Source organism: Lithobates pipiens, unplaced genomic scaffold (assembly GCF_037356315.1).
Source record: "Lithobates pipiens isolate NorthernLeopardFrog02 unplaced genomic scaffold, aLitPip1_a1.2 Scaffold_19, whole genome shotgun sequence".
NCBI lineage: Eukaryota > Metazoa > Chordata > Amphibia > Anura > Ranidae > Lithobates > Lithobates pipiens.
Window position 1 is genome coordinate 25124737 of NW_027507764.1, and position 24631 is coordinate 25149367.

Here is a 24631-nt window from a genome sequence, read left to right on the forward strand (position 1 = left end):
TGGTGATTCCCGTTGGATGCTGCATACAGTAATGGCCTTTGGATCAGCTTTCCCGGCTAAGATTATACTTTGTTAATGTGGACAGAGGTAGAGAAGGAAAACCACAAGTACATTTGAGACACATGCATTCAAATTAATGCTTGTCTGGTAAGTCTGAGCAGTTAGGACCTTTTATTAGAATTACCATAGATATACTGCGACATACTGATGAGACCCCTCTCTCAGTGACATGTGTAACAATTTAAGTACGCCCTTCAGCCAGGTGTCTGATTTCCATCCCCCATCTTTCTTCCTCCATGGTCATATGCCTGCAAGTAACTCTGTTCTGCCTTCTGCGGTATGCCACTGTGTGTCTGTGTATGACCCTTCAAGTGTGCAGGGGGTTCTTGTTGCCATCGCAACTCACCACTAACTCCTGTTACTGAAGCTATGTTCAGTGCTGGTCCCAAACCTTGGGCACCGTCCTTGGCTACCATGTGTAGCTACTGCACGAGCCCTGCCTTTAGCAGGCTACGGAAGAGGTCATCACTTTAAGAGTTCTCATTGCAGATTAGGCAGTGTCGCCTACGCAGACAAACATGACTGGATTTCAGAATACAGATAGGTGTGATGTCACCAGTCACTAGTGGCTTCTGGAAAAATCTAAATAAAATACTCTTAAGTACAAATGTACTATACTCCCTGCTATTTGCCACTCACTATGAGTCTCACCAGTCCCAGTATATCTATATGATATTGACGCAATGCTCTTTGAACTTATTATGGCACAAAAAGAAAGAAATGAAAAAGAAAAATATATATCAATGACCACATCTGATGACTGCCCAACATTAGAACTGTAGAGAGGATTGTATGTCACATATACACAGAAAATAGTCACATGGCTGTTGCTAAAGCCTTATGTTACTATTGTCATGATAATAGCTACAATGACCTAAAATTATATAAAACAATTATCCAATGTCATAAGAGAAAAACAAAAACTGTTGGATACTCGCCCCATCCCCAAAATGCTAAAGGGAAACTTTTAATATTCTATATCAACATTGTAATTGCTTTAAATGTTCTCCATATAATGTTCCCCATACTCCCCTCTTTTTTTTTTTTTATTTCACCATAGGCAAGCCAAACTGAAGAATCACCAAAAAAATTAAAATAAGGTGATATAGGAAGTAAAGAAAAAAAAAAAAAAATAGTTTTCTTTAAGAGAAAAAGTTGAAGGAGAAAAAAAACAATAAAGAAAAAAAACTATTCAGATTGAATGCTGCCTCAACCTTTAATTTGTTAAAGAGCCTTGAATCTGTAATTGTGTTAAACAAAATGATTTGAATCTGCTTTCAAACATTGCGCAACACCCTCTCTCGGTGGTGATTAACATATTAATTGACTTTTAGTGCAAAACAATTTGCAAGTCAAGCAGGCCACAAAAATTTGTATTAGAGAGAGCAGGACCTCTGTTTATTGAAACAGACCGCCCTAAAGAAGTTAGAATTTAGTAAGGCCTGACTGTAATTAATTCCATTCAAGGCTTCTCCTTAAAACCAACATAAAATTGTTTTAAGGTCCTCATCTGTGTTTCACAATACTTTGCCCGTCTGCGTCCGATCATCCATCCTTGTTTGGGCAATTACCCTAAAATACAAAACTTAAAAATCATTAATAACACCTCACTGTACCTCTCTGAGAGGTTCATAATGGTCTACAATAGTAGTGGATGCTTGGAACAGACTTCCAGCCAAGGTAATGGGTCCATTAACCTTAAGTACAGTCAATAATGTCCAGGACCCACCCCCATATCTATACTCGGACAGACCAAAATTATGGAAAAACTGGGAGGGTTTGTAAATACTTAAATTCTAAACGACAACATGTAGATCTATAACCTTCACACATATTAGCATCACATGAGTTAATTTGGAAGGAAAAACAAAACAAAACACAAGACCTACTGAATCCATAAGATGCCACAAGGTGCAAAGTAATGTATCGTGGTAGTTTCCGAGTGTCAGAGTGAAAGAACCTTCACTCTAAACCACAGGAAAGGAGAAAACAAAGTTATACACAACATCCCTACAGTTCCTCATAGTTATAAGGATTGAGATTTAATATTTGTGCATAGGTTATTTATTCGCAAGTACATTTGAACTTGTAAAAAAAAAATTATAACTTTAAACTGGTACCAGTATTGAGCTCATTTCCAATGAAAAAAAAAAATTATAAAATAATCATAAACAGTACAACGCATGCGCATTAGTGTGATCACACTTATTTATGGCCATAAAGCAATGTTGAGTATACCCCCTAAGAGAAAAAAAAATCTTTGTTTACCCATGGACAGTTCATACCCATGCATTCCATCACTCACACATACACATTCATTTCGATTGCATCCCATACATCCTGGATAGCACTTTGCTATTTGCAAATGAATTGTTAGGCGTTTCTGGCCTCTGGGAGAATACAAAGGAAAGTGAGAGGAAGAGAGAAAAAAAACAAAAACAAAAACAATGGACTGTTATACCATACCTTTGTTAGGCGTGTATTTACGCATATGTACAGCCAATTTGTATGGACATATACTTTCCTGAATTCACTTAAGCCTGAAAACAGATTACTTTGTAGAAGACAGTTATTAATCTTTCCCCCTTTTTTATTTATTTAACCTATTTAAAGCAAAACAAAAAATTAAAAATACATCATTCTTATGTGTACATTGGTAAATGGACAATGCCATTCCCACTTTGATCTAATGAAACTAAAATGCCATAGACCTCTAAAACGAATTTATATGTTGTATTTCATCTCCGCTTTTAGTGTACTGTTTTGGTTTGCGGTGGACGAGTTACTCCCTCCATTTCTCAAATTCAGGGAGTCAATGACGTTTCTTTTAAAAGATTGGAATTCTTTCACAAATTCATCCCTTTCCTGTTTAATTTGCCTAATCTCCTGCTGTAAGGTCTCATTCTCAGCCTTAATAGTTGAGGAAGGGATGTATGATTTTGTATTTTCATATTTATTACTCCTGGTCCCTTCCCCCCAGCGTGGTGAGTACACTTCTATGTCCCGCCTCCTTGTTGTATATTGCTTCTGTTTAAATATCATTTCACCAGAAGACACACAAAATTGAGAAATGTGGCCTAATAACCCACAGGTATAGCACTTTATCTTTTGTAAAGTATTAAAGCGTCTCTTAACAACTGGTGTGGTTTTGGGCTGAGAATTTTCAATGGCTAAAACCTGATGAACTGCTTTTCCTGTCTTCCTAATAGATCTAGGGGTACTTACAAAAGAACTCTCACCTTTCAATGAGTTGTTGAAATTAACGCCTACTCTAGGCGGAGCTAGTTTTCTGTTGTCTGTAGGAATACTAAAAATGGTTGCATTACAATCTATGTTATGTGTAGATTGCCCCCACTGCCCTGGGCTGGGAGATGCCTTAACCTGATCACTATGCCATCTCACATCTGAGAGCTCCCCCCTCTGTTGCACATTGGTTGCGTGTGAAATAATGAGTTCATTATTTTTAATTTTGCCAATGTTGGGGAACTTATCTTGCTTCTCATTTGTGGATATCTGGTCCCCATTGTCTGGTGGGTATGTGACCATGGTGCATTCTCGATTTTCTTGTGGCTCTGCGATTTCTCCCATCGCCACAGGAAAAGTAGAATTAGGATTGATATCCTCCTTTCCCTTATACTTTTCATATTCTTTAATGTCCCCAATTTCATAGGCACAAGTAGGTGCCATAGTATTACCATGTTCGCATCTGCTGGCCATAGCTGCCTGTTCTTTAAGGATAGAAATTGTTTGTAGCAACTGTGACATTGTAATATTGTTATTGTAGATTGTAGCTTCAAATTGCTGTATTTTAGCATTCATAGCCATGCCAGCTGCATACATGCCTGCCAAGGCTAGACCTTTGAGCTTTTTCTTGTTGTTTGTTTTAGCTTGTTCCTCAAATAACTCCTGGACATAAGTCCAAGGAGATGCTTTTAACTTAGCATCACAGGCAAATTTATTGCTCTTGTGTTTAAAAGTATAAGTTGCTACAAAATTTCCTAGACAAGACATGGCAGACATTATCAAGCTATACAATGCACAATTTGTAAGCAAAATTAAGTTAACTGTTGCCCTGTACTATACAATCACTTTGATATTACCGTAAAGAAGTAGGGAAAACAAACAGAAACTCCCATTGAATAAAATTCAGAAAATGCAGTAAAGTGGAGAGGATAAATAAAAAAAAAAAAAAAAAAAAAATATATATATATATTTTCAGCTCTCACTACAACAATCCTGTTAGATTACTGGAGACACCCCAAATCTACTCACAATAGTTTGTAGTTTTTTCCTTATCTGAGCCTACGCCCGCAGAACAATAGACCCGGGGAACAATAGGAACAATACTAAGCCCACAGGTATCAACTAGGGTGAATAACGCTTTCAGTTTACAATAGAAAGGTACACACAGCCGTGTTTACACCAAAGTTAAACCCAATTCAGTTTAAAATAAGAGAAAAAAAAAATAAAAAAATGAATCTACCACAAACTCGGATTACCCAATTTGTGGTAAGGTTTCATCCTTAAAACAAAATTTCAAGGTATAATACAGTATGCTAGATGCATCTTATTTTACCCTATACTAATAATCTTTCTCAGATATTAGCTTCAGCATTCAGCAACAAGACTTCCACAGTTCTGTACTGTAACTGAAAAGCATTAGAATATTACTGCTTGTAAAATTCCACAGCTAAAATAAACAAACTACTCACTTGTAGCTAGTTTCACTGTCCTTATACACAAATATTATGCCTTTAGTGGACAGACCATTTAAAAAAAATAAAAAATAAATAAAAATCTGTTGAACCTTTTCAACAAAACCAAGACCGCACTCCAATTGGCGTCTTTCCAATGAAACCCATGTGCTCCCCATGCAGCACACTCAAACAATTGTTAGAGAGCAATGAACCTCGATGAGCACCAAGGAATACAATAAATAAAAATAAAAATAAAAATAATAACAAAACTTTTCCCGCTAAGTTACTTCCTCCCCCTCACATGGACCGGTATGTAAAGGTACATCCAAAGAACTTTTTCAATTATAATTACGGGATATTAAGCAACACAAAATATGTGGTGTATCCTCCCTCCTTTTTAGAGTTAATCCAATACCCACTGATACAACAAAACATTTACCTGTATTTTTCCCTAGATAGATTTGCTGTGGCCTTCAAACTATAGGACAAACTGACTCAGTTTAAATTCCCCCAATAACTTTAATCTGCATTACACAAATCTTGGTATTATATTAAATACTTTCAGTCCTGTAATCAACTTCGTGGTCGCCACTGTTAACCTTTAAAATCTATATTTCTGATTTAATAATCAGAAGATATGATATGGGTTTAAAAGAGAATTCTAATGACCAGGATAAGAAAGGTTTACCATAACACCATTTATTAAAAGTAGTTGAAAGTCTAGCTAACACACAAATCTCTATCTATGATCTTACCTCAAGGAAGAAAATACTAGGTTGAAATATAATATTTACATGCAGGAATACAAAGTATATTCTCTAAGACAGTGTATTTAGTCACAAGCATACAAGCATATTTAGTTACAAGCATCACCTTAACCATAATTACCCATCCTTACAGAGTTCCACCCTTGACCACTGGTTTCCGAAAAAAGGGCTGTCCCTCACCTTGGCTTTGGGTAATATGCCTTCATGCTGATTCCCCATTGGCTGCCTTAGCTTGGATCATGATTGGAGGGCTCACTACATAAGTCGGCCCCCTTTCATGCAAATCCTTGTGACTAGTCTTAAAGAGAAGACTTAATTGGATTTCCCCAGGAACTTAAGCAAGGTTTATGGTTGGACTCTCCTCATTGTCTACCCCAGCATGGGGTCCTTTGAAGTGAGTAGGTGTAGAACAATGGGAGTGGCTCTCCATATGGTGTATACAAATCTCGGCCCCGCATTGTCTGCTCTTATCAAGCCCCTGGGGGGGGAGGCATGTTACCTGACATTCCTAGATGCCGGCCAAATGAGATCTATTTCTAATTACAATATTTTACAGATATTAATGAAGATTTCACATAAACTCATAAGGCAACAGTATGTAGAGTTGTATTTACACTACATTTACATTTTACTACTCTACACTCCATTTTAACAAAATACAAAACTGCTTATGTATATGTGTAAACTTAAACAAATACACTATACATTTATTTCTAATATCTAAAACAAGTACTACATATACCTCGGTATATAGAATGTTCTTAATAATAATCCTAATCAAGAAATATTGTAATATAAAGAAATGATGTTCTTTAACTAAAACCTGAAACTATTAGCATCTAAAGAAATAAGAGACCTTTCTTCTTCATGTGATGGAGGAGGTGAGAGGTCAACTCACTCTTAATTACAGCCATATGTGGGCTCTTCCAAGAAATGCATTTGAAGCTTCAAACAAAATATATACTTTCACGAGTATAAAAACCTTATATAAAATGTCACCTTTTCTATATATTTTTATATATACAATTCAATTATCTAAAATCTCATCCATTCATAAATACTGCTTTCTAACACACCCATTGATATGTGGAAAGCTGTCAGCTTTCCAGTATAAAGTTCTCAGCCAATCAACAAATAACCTTGGGATACCAAACTTTAACAAAGTTGCCCACAGATACCCATGGTCAACTCTGTCAAAAGCTTTAGCTTGGTCTAAACTCACCATATATTTCCCATGCCTAAGAACCTTACACCTCTCAAAAGCTTCCCTCAAGGAAATGAGAGCACCATAAATATTCCTTTTTACGGTGCCATACTGACAGTCTGTCAATAGTGCTGGAGAAAAACACTTCAACCTAGAAAATAATATTTTTGCCAGAATCTTCTGGTCTACATTTAAAAGGGCTATAGGCCTCCAGTTCTTGATGTCATTAGATTCTCTACCCTTGAACAGCAGAACTAAGGATGATAATCTTATGGATGGAGGCATCAGGCGTTTTTTTAAAACAACTTTTAAACACATCCACAACAATCGGAGCTAGGAGCTTTTTAAATTTCTTATAAAATTCAGCTATAATGCCATCAGGTCCTGGTGTCTTCTTTTGACATAATTTATCAGTAGCCTCCCTAACTTCCTCCACCGTTATGTCTGCTGTCAAAGGAGAAAAATCCAAATTATCAACAAGACCTGGAACCACCCCTAAGAACTGTGCCATCTTCTTCTTATCCAAACCCTTCTCATGAAACAAGTCAGCATAGTATGATCTTACCACTCCCAGAATAACCTCCTGAGACTCCTGCAAAATCCTCTAGGAATCCCTGAGGATCGTTATTAACTTCCTAGTCACCTTGTCCCTACAATTTTCAAAGGGATCAGGTGTCCCTGGGAATCCATAATCACATTCAAATACCAGGGAGTTGTATCTGCTATATTGATATTAACCACTTCCCACCCGGCCAATGTATATATACGGCCGGGTGGGAGCCGCCTGCTCCTGATAGGACGTTCAGGAACGTCATTCAGGAGCAGCGGGATCGCGCGCGCGCGCGCCCGCGCAGCGGCGCGGTCCCGATGTGCTCGTGTCACCCGGACACGGCACATCTCAGATCGGCAGGAGGGCTCTGTGATTGGCCCTCCTGATCACATGACGGCCGTGTCCAATCACGGCCGTCATGTGATGTAAACAAACAGCCGGTTGCTAGGCAATCGGCTCTCCTCTCCTCACACGGAAGTCACCGCTGAGAAGAGGAGAGCAGAACGCTGCAGCCGGCTGATGATCAGTGAGTATGGGCTGCTTTTCACAGCTTTTTACTCACTGATCATCAGTGTAGTGTAAACACACAACACACCACACAGTGAAAACACAGTCCCCACATATGTCCCCAAAACACACATGTCCCCAAAACATACATGTCCCCAAATAATAAAAACACATGTCCCTAATAATAAAAACATGTCCCCCACATATGTCCCACTAAAATCACATGTCCCAATGATTATCTGCACACATATGTACGTGATCACCTGCACACATATGTACATGATCATTTGCGTACATATGTCCGTGATCACACAAACCAATTATTATACACTTAACGGAATTTTTTTTACCAAAAACATGTAGCAGAATACATTTTGGCTTAAATTTATGACAAAATTTGATTTTATTGGATTTCTTTTCAAATAGAAAAAAGAAAATATTGTTTTTTTCCCAAATTTCCGCTTTTTTTGCGCTTATATCGCAAAAAAAAAAAAACGGAGTCGTGAATAAATAACACCAAAATAAAGCTCTATTTGTGCGAACAAAATGATAACAATTTCATTTGGGTACAGTGTAGCATGACCGCGCAATTGTCACTGAAAGCGCTAGAGCGCTGAAAGCTGAAAATTGGGCTGGGAAGGAAGGGGGTGAAAGTGCCCTGTATTGAAGTGGTTAAAGATTTTACTTGATCAAATTTCCTCTCTGCCTCCAACCCGTCTGAATAAAGCGACTCCAGCTCTTTCCTCAGCCTGAGATAATGGCTATATCTACTTTTCCCCATTTTAGCTGACAACTTCCTCAAGAGAGAAGAAATGTCCTTCTTAACATCCTCCCACCAATCCGCAGTACAGTCATAGAAGTCTAGTCTCTCAGCATGGTTTTTCAAGAGGTTCTGTACTTGTTGCTGGAGAGATACATCTTCTAAGAGATTAGAGTTGAGCCTCCATAGCCCCCTGCCCATATCAGGATTAGGGATGAGCCGAACACCCCCTCCCCAGTTCAGTTCGCAACAGAACCTGAGAACGGACCGAAAATTTGCGTAATCTTTATAACCCTGTTAAAGTCTATGGGACTCGAACGTTCTAAATCAAAAGTGCTAATTTTAAAGGCTAATATGCAAGTTATTGTCCTAAAAAAGGTTTGGGGACCTGGCTCCTGCCCCAGGGGACATGTATCAATGCAAAAAAAGTTTTAAAAATTGCCGTTTTTCGGGAGCAGTGATTTTAATGACGCTTAAAGTGAAAAAAAGTGAAATATTCCTTTAAATATCATGCCTGGGGGGTTTCTATAGTATGCCTGTGAAGTGGCACGTATTTCCCGTGTTTAGAACAGTCCCTGCACAAAATGACATTTCTAATGGAAAAAAAGTAATTTAAAAATGCTTGCGGTTTTAATGTAATGTCTGGTTCTGCCAATATGGATGAAATTTATTGAGGAAAATGGCATGGGTAACCCCCCTGCCCATTACCAGCCCCTTTGGGTCTTGTACAGATATTAAGGGGAACCCCGTACCCAAATAAAAAAAAGGAAAGGCGTGGGGCCCCCAGGCCCTATATACTCAGAACAGCAGTATACAGGTGGTGAAAACAAGACAGAGACTGTTTAGGTTTGTTGTTAAGTAGAATCTGTTTGTAATTTGGAAACGGTACATTTTGAAAGTGTAGCTCCAGTCAAAAAATCTATTTTTTAAGATTTTTGGAAAACATCACCCCTGTAACATTTTTTTTCCTTCTGTGTACCTCTTCAGAAGATTTCACCTCACTTTCTGTCCCAATGACAAATGTTTTTTGAAAATGTGGGGTTTTTAGTAAAACAAGGATTGGGATAAAGCATCAGTGGAGAAGAGACACATTTTTTCCATATCAACTCTTACAGAAAAGAATTTCCCTTCCTGGGGGTAGATTTCATCTCACTTTCTGTTGTCTCCTTCCGTTTGCAAGTAGGAGACGTTTGTAAGTTGGATGTTTGAAAGTAGGGGCCTGCCCTATATGCTCTGCAGAAATTTTATTTTTTTTCATTTAAGTTGCGTACAAAACATAATCAAGTATTAAAAAAAAAAAAACATAGGACCAATATACATTCATGCCTTTCAATTTTTCACATTATCCTGGTTTTCTTTCTTTACTTCTCGAGTTCTTCTAAAATATCTCCCTCCCACCCCTCTCCCCACCCCTACCGACCCATTACCTCGTTAAAGATCATAGATTGTCTAAAGATTTTCCAGTATTTCCATTTCACATGGAATCTCTTTCTTTCTCTTTCTTCCTCCATTCCCAGCCCTTCAATGCTGTACATTTCCTCAACTTTTCCTAACCATTCCTTTACTTTGGGTGCTTCTATTTCTTTCAATTTTTTCGAAATCAGACTTTTTGCCACGTTTATTAATGAGCTTGTAAGGGAATTCCTATACTCCTTAATTGGGGTATCTACTGCATGGAATAGGCATACCCATGGGTTCTCAGGTAACTGTATTTTAGCTATTACTTCTATATATCTTATTATTTCTCTCCAATACTCTTTAATCTTGGGACAGTCCCACCATATATGGGCCAAACTTCCCGTTTGTCCACAATTCCTCCAACATTTCCCAGATTGTCCCTCCTGGTACTTTGCCATTATATCTGGGGTCCTATACCATCTTACTAAAATTTTATAATTTGTTTCTATCGTCTTACTATTTTCTGTGGATCTGTGCACCATCTTCAATATTTTTTCTATATTTTGGTTTTCACCCCGTGCTCCTATCTCTTCTTCCCATTTTTTAATGAAGGTTGGTACCTCAGCTTCACATTCCCGTCTCAAGACCTTATAAAACTGGGCAATACCTGCCCTTGGGGATTTCCCCTCACATATTCGCTCCAAGGCAGTCAAATTTTCTCCATCTCTAAGCGGTTGTGGTAGTCTTGAGACGAAATGTCTAAGCTGCAGGTATCGCCACTCATTCAACTCCATCCAATCATTTTCTTTCTGTAATATTGCTAGTGTTTTCAATTTCCCCTCTTTAATTATGTGTCGTAATTGCATATTATCTTGTTTTATCCATTTCCCTCCTATTGTACTTTTACCAGGTGCAAAAAAATCATTATCTTTTAAATAAATTAAAGGGGAATTATATTTCCACTTGTTATGTTTGTGTATTCCCTCCCATACTCTAAACACATTTTTTGTGACCAAAGGTGTTGTCTTCCCTAGTGATCTATATTTTAAAGGAGTCCATATTTCTCTACCTAGATTTGTGCCTGATAAACTGTGTTCTATTTTTCCCCATCTTTTTTTACTTTCTAATTTTGCCCATTCCACCACCCGTGTTAACACTGCTGCTTCGTAATATTTTCTAAAGTCTGGGACATTCAGACCCCCCTCATCTTTTCCCTTTTGCAAAGTCTTCAGTGGGATTCTAGGTTTCTTGTTGTTCCAGATAAATTTAGAAATTAAAGAATTTATCATTTTAAAATATAGGGGGGATATATATTGGAAATAGCTGAAATTTATAAAGGATTTTAGGTTGAATAATCATTTTTAAGGCATTAATTCTTCCTAACCATGACAGGGGCTTTGTTCTCATTCTCCTTATTTCTTCTCTCAATTCTTCTAGAAGGGGGATATAGTTTATTTGGTATATTTTTTCTATTGATGCAGTCAGTTTAATCCCTAAATATTTAATTTCTTTTTGCCATAGAAATGGGAATTCTCTCTTAATGTCAAGTTCTTCTCTCGAATTTATATTTACGTTTAAGATTTCTGACTTGCTTGGGTTAATTTTAAAGTTAGATAATTCCCCGTATTCCTGTAAAGCCTTTAACAAGTTTGGCATGGAGATTCGTGGGCTAGATACATAAAACAGAATATCATCCGCAAATGCGGCTGTCTTATGTATTTCCCCCTCTATCTCAACCCCCTTTATATCTGGGTTTCTCCTTATCGTCTCCAGGAGTGGCTCCAATGCCAGAACGAACAATAGGGGGGACAGCGGAACACCCCTGTCTAGTCCCATTGTTCATTCTGAAGGCTGTTGATAGTACCCCATTAACTCTTACCACTGCCTTGGGGCTGTTATATAGTGTCTTTATCCACTTCAAAACTTTGGGTCCAAACCCCATTCCCCTTAGGGTGCCCATCATGAATCCCCAGTCTACTCGATCAAAAGCTTTCTCAGCATCTATTGATAGGAGTAGACTGGGGATTCTACTCTCCTTCATCCTCTGAAGCAGTAATATTGACCTTACTCCATTATCTTTTCCTTCTCGCCCCTCAATGAATCCCACCTGATCTGCGTGGACTAAGCTAGGCATTAGCCTCTTTATTCTAGCGGCCAATATTTTTGCGAACAATTTAACGTCCGTATTGAGTAGTGAGATCGGTCTATAGTTTGAGCATATTGTATTCTCTTTTCCCTCTTTCAATATCGTGGAGATTGTCGCAGTGGAGGCCTCCTCGCTCAGTCCATATTTTGTACCTAGTCCATTATAATATGCACTTAAAATTGAGGCTAGTATGTCTCCAAACTTTTTTAGATATTCTATTATATAGCCATCAGGCCCTGGGCTCTTTCCTCCTTTGGTCTCTTTTATTGCCTGTATTACTTCTTGGACTGAGATTGGATTCTCCAGTTCCTGCGCCAATTCCCCCGGTATTTTAGGGATATTTGCTTGAAATATATAGTCTTTAATTTTTCCCCTTCTCTTCATCTCTTGTTTTCCTGTCTCTTTTTTTCTCACGGAATATAACTGCCCATAGTATTCTCTAAAAACTTCTGCTATTTCCTTAGTTTTATAGACCGGCTCTCCCTCTTTATTTAGTATTTTCTCTATATAATTCTTCAATCTTTTTTTCCTCAATATCTTTGCTAAGATCTTGCTATTTTTAATGCCGCTATAATATCTCTCTTTAGTAATCCTATTATATGTCGTCCTTATTTCCTGTTCCATTAATTCCCCGAGTTCCTCTCTTTTCATAGCCAGTTTATGTAATAGGTCCCCTACCTGTCCACTTTCCCTGCCATTTGCCTTTTTATGTTCTTGCTCTAATCCGTGAATTTCCTCCCTCAACTCCCTACTCTTTTTAATACCTTCTCTCTTCCTATTTGTACCTAGTGAAATATATATCCCTCTTATATAAGCTTTATGTGTCTCCCAAATAATATTTTCCATATTCTCTTCATTTAAATTAGTGGTAAAAAAAAACTCCAATTCTTTTCTAATTATTTCCTCTCCCTTCTCGTCCAGCAGTTCCCTATTCAATTTCCAGGAAAAAGGAGATTTCTGAAATCCTGGGATTTTGATCTTCAGGCATATTGGAGAATGATCAGACAATGTTCTAATTCCTATATCTGTGGATATCACCTCGTCCAGAACCCTATGTTCCACTAACCAGTAGTCGATCCTTGTGTATGTCCCGTGTACAGGGGAATAGAACGAGTAGTCTCGTATCCTTGGGTGCATAGTTCTCCACGCATCCATAAGCTGATACTGATATAGCCTGTGTTTTATTATCCTCCTCTGCTCTTTCCCAATCCCTTGCACACGGGACAAACTATCCATTTGTGGATTCATACAAAAGTTCATATCTCCAGCTATAATTACTCTTCCTCTTTTAAAATCCCATAATTTCTCCAATATTCCTTTCAGAAAAACCGTTGGACTTCTATTTGGGCAGTATATGTTAGCGAGGGTATAGTCTACTCCCCATAGTTTCCCCTTCAGAAAGAGGAATCTACCCTCTGGGTCGACTAATCTTTCTTCTATTTTATAGTATGCTCTGCAGAAATTTGAGCCTAAGGTGTTGGTGTAGCCACAACACTGTAAGCCCTCAAAGTGACTCTTGGTGGGCGCTGGAACGCCCTGCTGTGAACTATTATATCAAGAATTGTAATTACATGCCATTGTTGAACAGTGGTAAAAAAATTGGGCCTTTGGTGGTGGTGGTGCAGGTGTCATAACACTGTAAGTCCTCACAGTTACTCTTGGTGGGTGCTGGAACGGGCCCTGCTGTGAAATATTATATCAAGAATTGTAATTACATGCACCTGTTGAACAGGGGCAGAAACAATGGGCCTTAGGCACTGGTGCCACAACACTGTAACACCTCACAGAAACTCTAGTTGAAGAGCAGGAATGAGCCCTGCTGCAAAGTATTCGATCAAAAATTGTAATTACATGCCCCTGTTAAACAGGGGCTGAAAAATTGGGCCTTAGGCACTGTTGCTGCTGCCACAACGCTGCAACCACTCACAGATACTCTAGCTGGAGCGCAGGAATGAGCTCTGCTGCAAAGTATTGCACCAAAAATTGTAATTGCATGCCCCTGTTAAACAGGGGCTGAAAAATTGGGCCTTAGGCACTGGTGCTGGTGCTACGACACTGCAACCACTCACAGATACTCTAGTTTGTTGTGCAGGAATGAGCCCTGCTGCAAAGTATTGTATCATAAATTGTAATTACAGTGGTGTGAAAAAGTGTTTGCCCCCTTCCTCATTTCCTGTTCCTTTGCATGTTTGTCACACTTAAGTGTTTCGGAACATCAAACCAATTTAAACAATAGTCAAGGCCAACACAAGTAAACACAAAATGCAATTTGTAAATGAAGGTGTTTATTATTAAAGGTGAAAAAAAATCCAAACCATCATGGCCCTGTGTGAAAAAGTGATTGCCCCCTAAACCTAATAACTGGTTGGGCCACCCTTAGCAGCAACAACTGCAACCAAGCGTTTGCGATAACGTGCAATGAGGCTTTTACAGCGTCCTGGAGGTATTTTGGCCCACTCATCTTTGCAGAATTGTCCTAATTCAGTTACATTAGAGGGTTTTCGAGCATGAACGGCCTTTTTAAGGTCATACCACAACATCTCAATAGGATTCAGGTCAGGACTTTGGCTAGGCCACTCCAAAGTCTTCATTTTGTTTTTCTTCAGCCATTCGGTGGTGGACTTGCTGGTGTGTTTAGGATCATTGTCCTGCTGCAGAACCCAAGTTCGTTTCAGCTTGAGTACACGAACAGATGGTCGGACATTCTCCTTCAGGATCTCTTGGTAGACAGCAGAATTCATAGTTCCTTTTATCACGGCAAGTCTTCCAGGTCCTGAAGCAGCAAAACAGCCCCAGACCATCACACTACCACCACCATATTTTACTGTTGGTATAATGTTCTTTTTATGAAATGCAGTGTTCCTTCTACGCCAGATATACTTGGACACACACCTTCCAAAGAGTTCCACTTTTGTCTCATCGGTCCACAGAATGTTGTCCCAAAAGTCTTGGGGATCATCAAGATGTGTTGTGGAGAAATTGAGACGAGCTTTGATGTTCTTTTTGCTCAGCAGTGGTTTTCTCCTTGGAACTCTGCCATGCAGGCCATTTTTGCCCAGTCTTTTCCTGATGGTGGAGGCATGAATGCTGACCTTAACTGAGGCAAGTGAGGCCTGCAGTTCCTTGGACGTTGTTGTGGGGTCTTTTGTGACCTCTTGGATGAGTCGTGGCTGCGCTCTTGGGGTAATTTTGGGCGGCCAGCCACTCCTGGGAAGGTTCACCACTGTTCCATGTCTTCGCCATTTGTGGATAATGGCTCTCACTGTGGTTCGCTGGATTCCCAAAGCTTTGGAAATGGCTTTATAACCCTTTCCAGACTGATAGATCTCAATTACTTTCTTTCTCAATTGTTCCTGAATTTCTTTGGGTCTCGGCATGATGTGTAGCTTTTAAGGATCTTCTGGTGGACCTTACTGTGTCAAGCAGCTCCTATTTAAGTGATGCCTTGATTGTGAACAGGTGTGGCAATAATCAGGCCTGGGTGTGGCTAGAGAAATTGAACTCAGGTGTGGACAACCACAGTTATAGTATGTTTTAACAAGGGGGGCAATCACTTTTTCACACAGGGCCATGATGGTTTGGATTTTTTTTCACCTTTAATAATAAACACCTTCATTTACAAATTGCATTTTGTGTTTACTTGTGTTGTCCTTGACTATTGTTTAAATTGGTTTGATGTTCTGAAACACTTAAGTGTGACAAACATGCAAAGGAACAGGAAATGAGGAAGGGGGCAAACACTTTTTCACACCACTGTACATGCCCCTGTTAAACAGGGGCTGAAAAATTGGGCCTTAGGCACTGTTGCTGCTGCCACAACGCTGCAACCACTCACAGATTCTCTAGTTGGAGTGCAGGAATGAGCTCTGTTGCAAAGTATTGCACCAAAAATTGTAATTACATGCAACAGGGGCTGAAAAATTGGGCCTTAGGCATTGGTGCCGCTGCCATGACACTGCAACCACTCACAGATACTCTAGTTGGAGTGCAGGAATGAGCCCTGCTGCAAAGTATTGCACCAAAAATTGCAATTGCATGCCCCTGTTAAACAGGGGCTGAAAAATTGGGCCTTAGGCACTGGTGCTGGTGCCACGACACTGCAACCCCTCACAGATACTCTAGTTTGTTGTGCAGGAATGAGCCCTGCTGCAAAGTATTGCATCAGAAATTGTAATTACACGCCCCTTATTAAACTGGGGCTGAAAAATTGGGCCTTAGGCACTGTTGCTGCTGCCACAACGCTGCAACCCCTCACAGATTCTCTAGTTGGAGCGCAGGAATGAGCTCTGCTGCAAAGTATTGCACCAAAAATTGTAATTACATGCAACAGGGGCTGAAAAATTGGGCCTTAGGCACTGGTGCCACTGCCACGACACTGCAACCACTCACAGATACTCTAGTTGGAGTGCAGGAATGAGCCCTGCTGCAAAGTATTGCACCAAAAATTGTAATTGCATGCCCCTGTTAAACAGGGGCTGAAAAATTGGGCCTTAGGCACTGGTGCTGGTGCCAAGACACTGCAGCCCCTCACAGATACTCTAGTTGGAGCGCAGGAATGAGCCCTGCTGCAAAGTATTGCTTCAGAAATTGTATTTACACGACCCTGTTAAACAGGGGCTGAAAAATTGGGCCTTAGGCACTGGTGTTGGTGCCACAACACTGCACCACCTCACAGATACTATAGTTGGAGCAAAGGAATGATCCCTGCGACAAAATATTGCATCAAAATTTTTAATTATATGCCCCTGTTAAACAGAGACTGAAAAATTGGGCCTTAGCCACTGGTGGCGGCGCTCAGAACCAAAAAAGTTCTTCCAAGCTATCAGCAGGATCAGGAGCAGGATGGAGAGGATAGTCACTCAGCATAACAGGATAGTCACTTAGCATCAGCATAGGCATGGGTCTTGAAGGGATCTGACATTTCAAAACAAATTATTCGGTTACATCAGCTTCAGGTGCTTGGTAGTTGGTGGTGATCCAAGACTGATTCATCTTTATGAAGGTCAGTCGATCAACTGAATTGGTGGACAGGCGCACCCTATGATCGGTTACAAAGCATCCAGCAGCACTGAATGTGCGTTCCGAAAGAACGCTGGATGCAGGACAGGCCAGTAGCTCAATTGCAAGTGCAAGCCCTGGCCAGTGATCCATCCTCAAGACCCAGTAACCCCAGAGGATTTTCGGTGGGAAAGGTGTGCAAGTCTGATCTTGCCCCTAGGTATTCCTGCAACATGCGATGGTTGCTGGAACCAATCATACCTTGGGGCTGCGGACTAAAAAATTGTCTGAACGCATTGGTCAGATGGTCACCTTCTCTACCGCTCCTTCTGTGACTGACCAAAGCCTCAGCAACACGTTGTCCAGGACCAGGAATTTGTAACCTCCCAGTCTCTGGGAACGCGTTGCACAGACATTTCTGCAAGGCCTCCCGAGGATGTCTCATCCTCTGCTCCCTCTGCGACGGCAAGATAAGGTCCGTAACCTTACCCTTGTACCGTGGATCAAAGAGAGTTGCCAGCCAGTAATGATCCCTCTCCTTGATCCGCTGAATACGAGCATCCTTCCGCAGGCTTTGCAGGATCAGGGAGGCCATGCAGCGTAGTTTAGCTGAGGCATTCGGTCCGGAGTCTTCTGGGTCACTAAGGATGACATGATCCGCAGCCACCTCCTCCCAGCCACGTACAAGTCCACGGGTTTCTTTGGACTGTAAATGATCCCTAAAAGACTGCTGCTGATGCTGAGTGCCAGGCTCCACCTCCATGCTGACACAATTCTCCTCCTCGTCCTCCTCTTCCTGTGTGATCGGTGGGCCAGCAGGAACGCTGTCTGGGTAAAGGGGGCCTTGAGAAGCAAGAAAGTCCTCCTCTTCCTGTCTCTGTTCTGCCTCAAGTGCCCTGTCCATTATTCCACGCAGTGTGTGCTCCAACAGGTGGACAAGAGGTACAGTGTCACTGATGCATGCACTGTCACTGCTCACCATCCTTGTGGCCTCTTCAAATGGTGACAGGACAGTGCATGCATCCCTGATCATGGCCCACTCATGTGGGGAAAAAAACTAGCTCCCCTGACCCTGTCCTGGTGCCGTAGTCGCACAGGTACTCCTTGATGGCCCTCTGCTGCGTGCGCAGCCACTGCAGCATGGACAACGTTGAGTTCCACCTGGTAGGCATACCACAGATTAGGCGGTTCTTGGGAAAATTCAATTCCTTTTGGAAGTCAGCCAGCTGAGTACTGGCATTATGTGACTGGCAGAAATGCACACAGACTTTCCTGGCCTGCCTCAGAACATCCTGTAAGCCTGGGTACCTGCCCAAGAACCACTGCACCACCAAGTTAAGGACGTGAGCCACACAGGGCACATGGGTCAGTTGTCCCTGTCGGAGGGCGGAGAGGAGGTTGGTGCCATCGTCGCAAACCACCATTCTGGCTTAAGCTGGCGTGGCGTCAACCACCTCTCAGCCTGCCCCTGCAGAGCTGACGGAATATCTGCCCCAGTGTGGCTCCTGTCCCCCAAACACACCAGTGCAAGCACGGCATGGCATCTTTTTGCCTGCGTACTTGCGTAGCCCCTTGAACGCCTATGGAGCACTGCTGGTTCAGAGGACAAAGCTCAGGAAGAGGCCATGGAGGAAGAAGAAGAGGAGGGGGTGGAAGAGAGGTGTGTCACAATCACCAGTAGTAGCATTTTGGAGGCGTGGTGGCGGAACAACCTCCAACATTAGTGCAACTTGTCCTGCATCCTTCCCAGCTGCCAGAAGAGTCACCCAATGCCCAGTGAAAGATGGGTAACATCCCTGTCCATGCCTGCTGGACCATGAGTCAGTGGTAATATGCACCTTGCTACCGACCGCCCTGTCCAGCGAGGCATGGACATTGCCTTCCACATGCCGGTAGAGAGCCAGAATGGTGTTTGGGAACCTGCCACTGAGGAACCGCACATTGCACAAACTCACGGAAGGGGGCCGAGTCTACCAACTGAAAAGGCAGCAGTTGAAGCGCTAGCAATTTAGCCAGGCTAGCATTCAACTGCTGGGCATGTGGATGGCTGGGAGTGAACTTCTCTCAACAGTGCAGCAGCTGCGGCAGGGAAATTTGCCTGCTACAATCTGACGTCGGTGTACCGCTAGCAGGTTGCCCGCAAGTACTTGACTGAGACACACCTAATTCTACACCTTCATTCACGGGTCACGTGACTTCATCAGGGGACCCGTGACGAACATCATCGGCATACACGGAATCACGAAGGATATATCCCCTCTCACCAGCACCACTGCCCTCTCCATTGCAATATTTCCACATTGTTCACAAATTACCATGTTGAAGGAGTCACACCTTGTGCGATTATAGGAATAATCGCAACACCTTGCACTTGAAACGGACTTTTGTTTGATAAACTAATATTGTTTTGTCACCTTATTACTGTTTATACTTGAAGGTTTGCCTATGCGCATCACAGTAGAGCACCTGCACTTTATGCGATTTCTGTGATCGCAACACGCTGCACTTTGGAATTTATATTGTTTATTTGTTTTTTTCACCATTTTATGTATCTATGTTCTAGATTATATATTAGCAGCAATCAGTACTATTGTTTAATATGCCACACAGGCACATATTTTTATTATATCTGTATTAATTTTTTAAACTTTTATCTATACCCCTTAACTGTGGATTCAGTACTTTGCTCTTACCGATAGATATACCCCTCTAACGTACAGCGCACCACTACCTTTCTTATTCATGTGGAGTCAGTGACCTCATCATCCCCTCCCTCCTCATCACTAGAGCAAACCTGGCAGTATGCTGCAGCTGGTGGATCATGACTGCCAGAATGCTGTCCTTCTTGGGCATCCCCTCTCTCTGGGCTCACGTTACTGCTTTCTCTAGCTGGCTATCATCATCAGAGCCTTCGCAGGTGGCCTTATATAGTGTGGGGCATGTACTAAACCCCCTGCCTGTGGCCAATTATGACTCTTTGCTGATGGCACTGTAATTGGCCACGCATGCGGGTCATAGTGCATGCTTGGCCAATCATCAGCCAACAATGCATTGCGATGCCGCAGTGAATTATGGGCCGTGAGCACCACTCGGATTTGGCGCGAACGACCATAATGTTTGGATTTCGCCGAACAGGCGAACAGCCGGTGGGTCGAGTCGAACGTGGGTTTGACTTGAACACAAAGCTCATCCCTACTTACTACAAACCTCCTATCTGGGAGCTCCTCTCTGGAGCCCCTATGCTTAAATCTGACCACATTTCTCCTCTTAAAGGCCTAACCAGTATAACTGTTACTGGTGGAAAAAGAAGGGGCCCCACGGCTCCAGGCATTTTGAGGAGGGACATGACTAGATGGACCAGCATTTCCTTGTGGAGCAGGTGATGGATCCACCAAAGGGGGGGAAGTCCTGAGGGTTATTCTGAACTGACTTCTCCATCGCTACATTCTCAGAGCACTCAGGCTGCTGATGACCCCATTCAGATATACCAGCATTAGTATTAATGACATCAGAATTATTCACCACATCAATATTAGTGACATCATCACTGCACCTCATATCATCATTACTAGCAGCATCATTACTAGTTACCACAGTGTTACTCCCACCATGAACACCAGTCACTCCAGCATGGCTCCCAGCAGAAGTACTAGTGGCAGCAGCATTGTTCCCATAATCCATGTGCTGGGAGTCCACCATGTCACACCTCTGAGTCTCCTGTTCCGTGAATGTCTGCTGGGTTACTCTGATGTTCCCACTATCGTCCAGAGCTGGAAGTCCAGCAGTAGGATCTGCTCCAACCTCACTGTCCTCCAGTCTTCCCTTCGGGAGACACATTTGGTGGCTGCGTGCATTGGACTGGTTCCCCAGAGTCTGACTCTGTAAAAGACTCAATCCTTCCACTCAATCTCACCTCAAATCGATCACGATTGCGGTACACCTCCACCACTGGTCCCAGTTTTTCCAGAACAGCATCAATGTCCTTTGACACACTGGGCAGTTCAATGCCCAGGGAGTTCAGTTTGCTGTCATAAAATTACCTTCCTGGGGTTGGCAGCTTTAAGTCTATAGACAGGGTCAATCTACTTCTGGATTCTAGCCTTGGCTTTTCTCAGGGTCTCCATTCTTTTTACCAGGGAAGGAATTTTATCAGCCAGGTGCAGCACAGGTTCAGGCTTTAACCCCTTCTGCTTCGCGGCTGCAGGGCGCTTGAAATCCTGATCCACTTTCCCATTATCAGTGCTGGACTGAGGGTCTCTGCTGGGTATAGGTGGTTTCACTGGGGCAGATTGTGGAAAATGATTACCACCTTCCTCTTTATTCTGCTGAAGCTTAGAGTGTGATGAACGTTCCTGGCCGCTGCCCACCATTACACACTGTTGTAAGTTCTCTTGGTTCTAATGGTTTTCTGTTCTAAGGAAGTTCTGGTATATTTGCGAGGAGTACTGGGAGAAACCGATGTCTCTGCTCCACTCTGAGCTCTATGAGCTGCACTCTGCTGAGCTTCCTGTGGTTGCAATTGCTGACTGCCTTGGATTATGCTTCCAGAATTTGGACTGTACTGGGTGGTATTAGTATGTTGCTGGACTGAATGAGCCCCACTCTTCGGAGTTTGCATTGACTGCAATGCATGGCTGGACTGAATTGCACTTCAAGACTTTGGACGGTGCTAAGCAATAACATGTTGCTGAACAGACTGAGCTGCACTCTGCTGGGCCTGCAATGGTTGGCTGGATTGATAAAGCCCCGTACACACGAGAGGACTTATGTCCGACAGACTTCCGAAGGAGTTCTGCCGGAGTTCTGCAGGAGTTCCGACAGAGTTCTGACGGACTTTTCGACTGAGAGGACTTGGCCACACACAATCACACTAAACTCCGACGGATTCGAACGTGATGACGTACGACTGGACTCGAATAAGGAAGTTCATAGCCAGTAGCCAATAGCTGCCCTAGCGTCGGTTTTAGTCCGTCGGAATAGCATACACACGAGCGAATTTTTCGAAGGGACCGGGTCCGGCGGAGTTCCGTCGGAAAAATTTGAAGCATGTTCCATATTCTAAAGTCCGTCAGACTTTGGCGAATCAAAAGTCCGTTGCAGCCCACACACGATCGAATAGTCTGACGGACTCAGTCCGTCGGACTTTGGATGTTGAAAAGTCCGCTCGTGTGTACGCGGCATAACTCTTTTGCTGAATAACATCACCAGACTTCCTCTTATCAGTATACTAACAAACATTTCCACGTCTACTTAAAATAAGGTGACCAGATTTCTAAAATGAAATCCGGGGACATACTTATTTTTTTAATAGTAATGGCAGCAATCAGCAACTCATAGCAGGACTGCGATATTGCAGTGGACAAATCGGACACTAATGCCGCGTACACACAACCGGTTTTGCCGTCGTAATAAACTCCGAAGGTTTTTCCGACAGAGTTCCGACGGAGTTCCACTGAAACTGTCTTGCCTACACACGATCACACCAAAGTTCGACCATCTACAACGCGGTGAGGTACAACACGTACAACGGGACTAGAAAAAGGAAGCTCAATAGCCAGTAGCCAATAGCTTCCTATTTGCTTCAGAGCATGCGTCATTTTTGGTCCGTTGGAACAGCATACAGACGAGCGGTTTTCCTGATAGCAAATGGTTCAGTCGGAAATATTTAGAACATGTTCTATTTCTAGGTCCGTCAGAATTTTCGAAAAAAAAAGTCAGATGAGGCACACACACGATCGGAAAATATCCGATGAAAAGATTCTGTCTGACTTTTTCTATCTGACATTCCGCTCGTGTGTACACGGCATTAGTGACACTTTTGACACTTTGTGGGAACCAGTGACACTAATACAGTGATCAGTGCTAAAAATATGTACTGTCACTGTACTAATGACACTGACTGGGAAGGAGATAACATCTTGGGAAATTAATGGGTGAAATGTGTGCCTAACAAGTGTTTTCTCACTGTGGGGGAGGTTCTTTTACAAAGAAGGACGACAAAGATCACTGTACCCGCTTTGCAGGATCACAGGATCAATGTCTTCCACACTGACAGAATCGCAAACTGCCTTGTTTACATAGGCAGACCACTAGGCGAGTCCGCCGGATGCACTGATTGGCTCTGATACCCAGAAATGCAGGATCACGTATATAAGTGATCCTGCGCAGCGCCACCACCCTGTAGCAGTAAATCTGCTATCAGGCGATCGGCAACTGGTTAAGATCATCAGCATTATGATAACTCACAGGCAACAGGCACTCTATCATGTCTCCGGCTGGCTCTGTCACAGTGTTTCACATAACATGGCTGCTGGGTGTTGATTTTGTGACCAATAAGTGCCCCCCGCTGCCTGTGAGTTCTGATATCATCCATTATGCCAGAGAGACAGACACAGTGCAATTTACTCTATTCACAGACACCCCCAAAGCACACCTGTGTTGAAGCCTTGAAGACACTGGCAGCCCCACGATTGGATCTGCTTCCCCTCCATTCCTGCTGCTGGACATCATCAGCTGAGCTCAGCTGCCTCTCTCTGCCCGTTGCCGCCTCCGCCGGCCTCACAGCCTCTCAGGTCTCACTCTCCGGGTCCTGGCTACTACTGGGTGGGGACTGGAGGAAAATGACTCTGCCGGGGAAGGCAAGGAGATAAGCAGGAAGACGGCTGGCTGGGATTTGAACCAAGGCAGAAGAACATGTGAGCGGAGCTGAATGAGCATATGCCGGAAAATGAGAAAAGAACTGAAAGAACTGAACTGAAAAGAAATAGTCCATACGCTCCGACCAGCACATCATCATCAGAAAGGGACACAGATAATGGAAAAAATACACCCCTTAAGCTAGTAGGATTGAGGGTGTGTAATTCAGATTTTTTTTTTTATTCTGCACTGACTGTCTTTGAAAATTGCCCCAGCTCCTGTTAAAGTCAAATCCGGGGACAAAACCGGGGACAGACTTGGTCCGGGGACAGTCCAGGGACTGTCCCCTGAAACCGGGACATCTGTTCACCCTAACTTACAGTCTCTGCAAATGTCTTCCCATTCACAGAATTCTGTCCTCCTGCTTCACCACCAACCACAGCTTCACCTGACAGTCCTTGTGTAGGCCGGAAAGCCTGGAACTCTCCTGGGAGAGATCCCCGCCCAGGGGGGCCCAACCCTGGGCTTGTACCAGACATCAGAGGAGCTCATCACCACACAGACTTCAGCTGCTCCACAAACAGCCACACCCCCTGCACAGTATCACTTCTCTTGTCCTGTATGCCGGGTGTAATTCTCTGTATCTGTTCTTATTCTGTATGTATGGACTCTGCACAGTACCACTTCTCTTGTCTTGTATGTCGGGTGTAATTTTCGGTATCTGTTCTTATTCTGTATGTATGGACTCTGCACAGTACTATTTCTCTTGTCCTGTATGCCGGGTGTAATTCTCGGTATCTGTTCTTATTCTGTATGTATGGACTCTGCACAGTACTATTTCTCTAGTCCTGTATGCCGGGTGTAATTCTCGGTATCTGTTCTTATTCTGTATGTATGGACTCTGCACA

At 42.5% G+C, this 24631-nt stretch overlaps 1 protein-coding gene across 1 annotated transcript in view; it reads right to left on the reverse strand.

Moving 5' to 3' along the window:
* Positions 1-24631, reverse strand: part of LOC143998163 (vomeronasal type-2 receptor 26-like) — a 75326-nt gene that overhangs the window by 44813 nt on the left and 5882 nt on the right. The window lies entirely within an intron of this gene.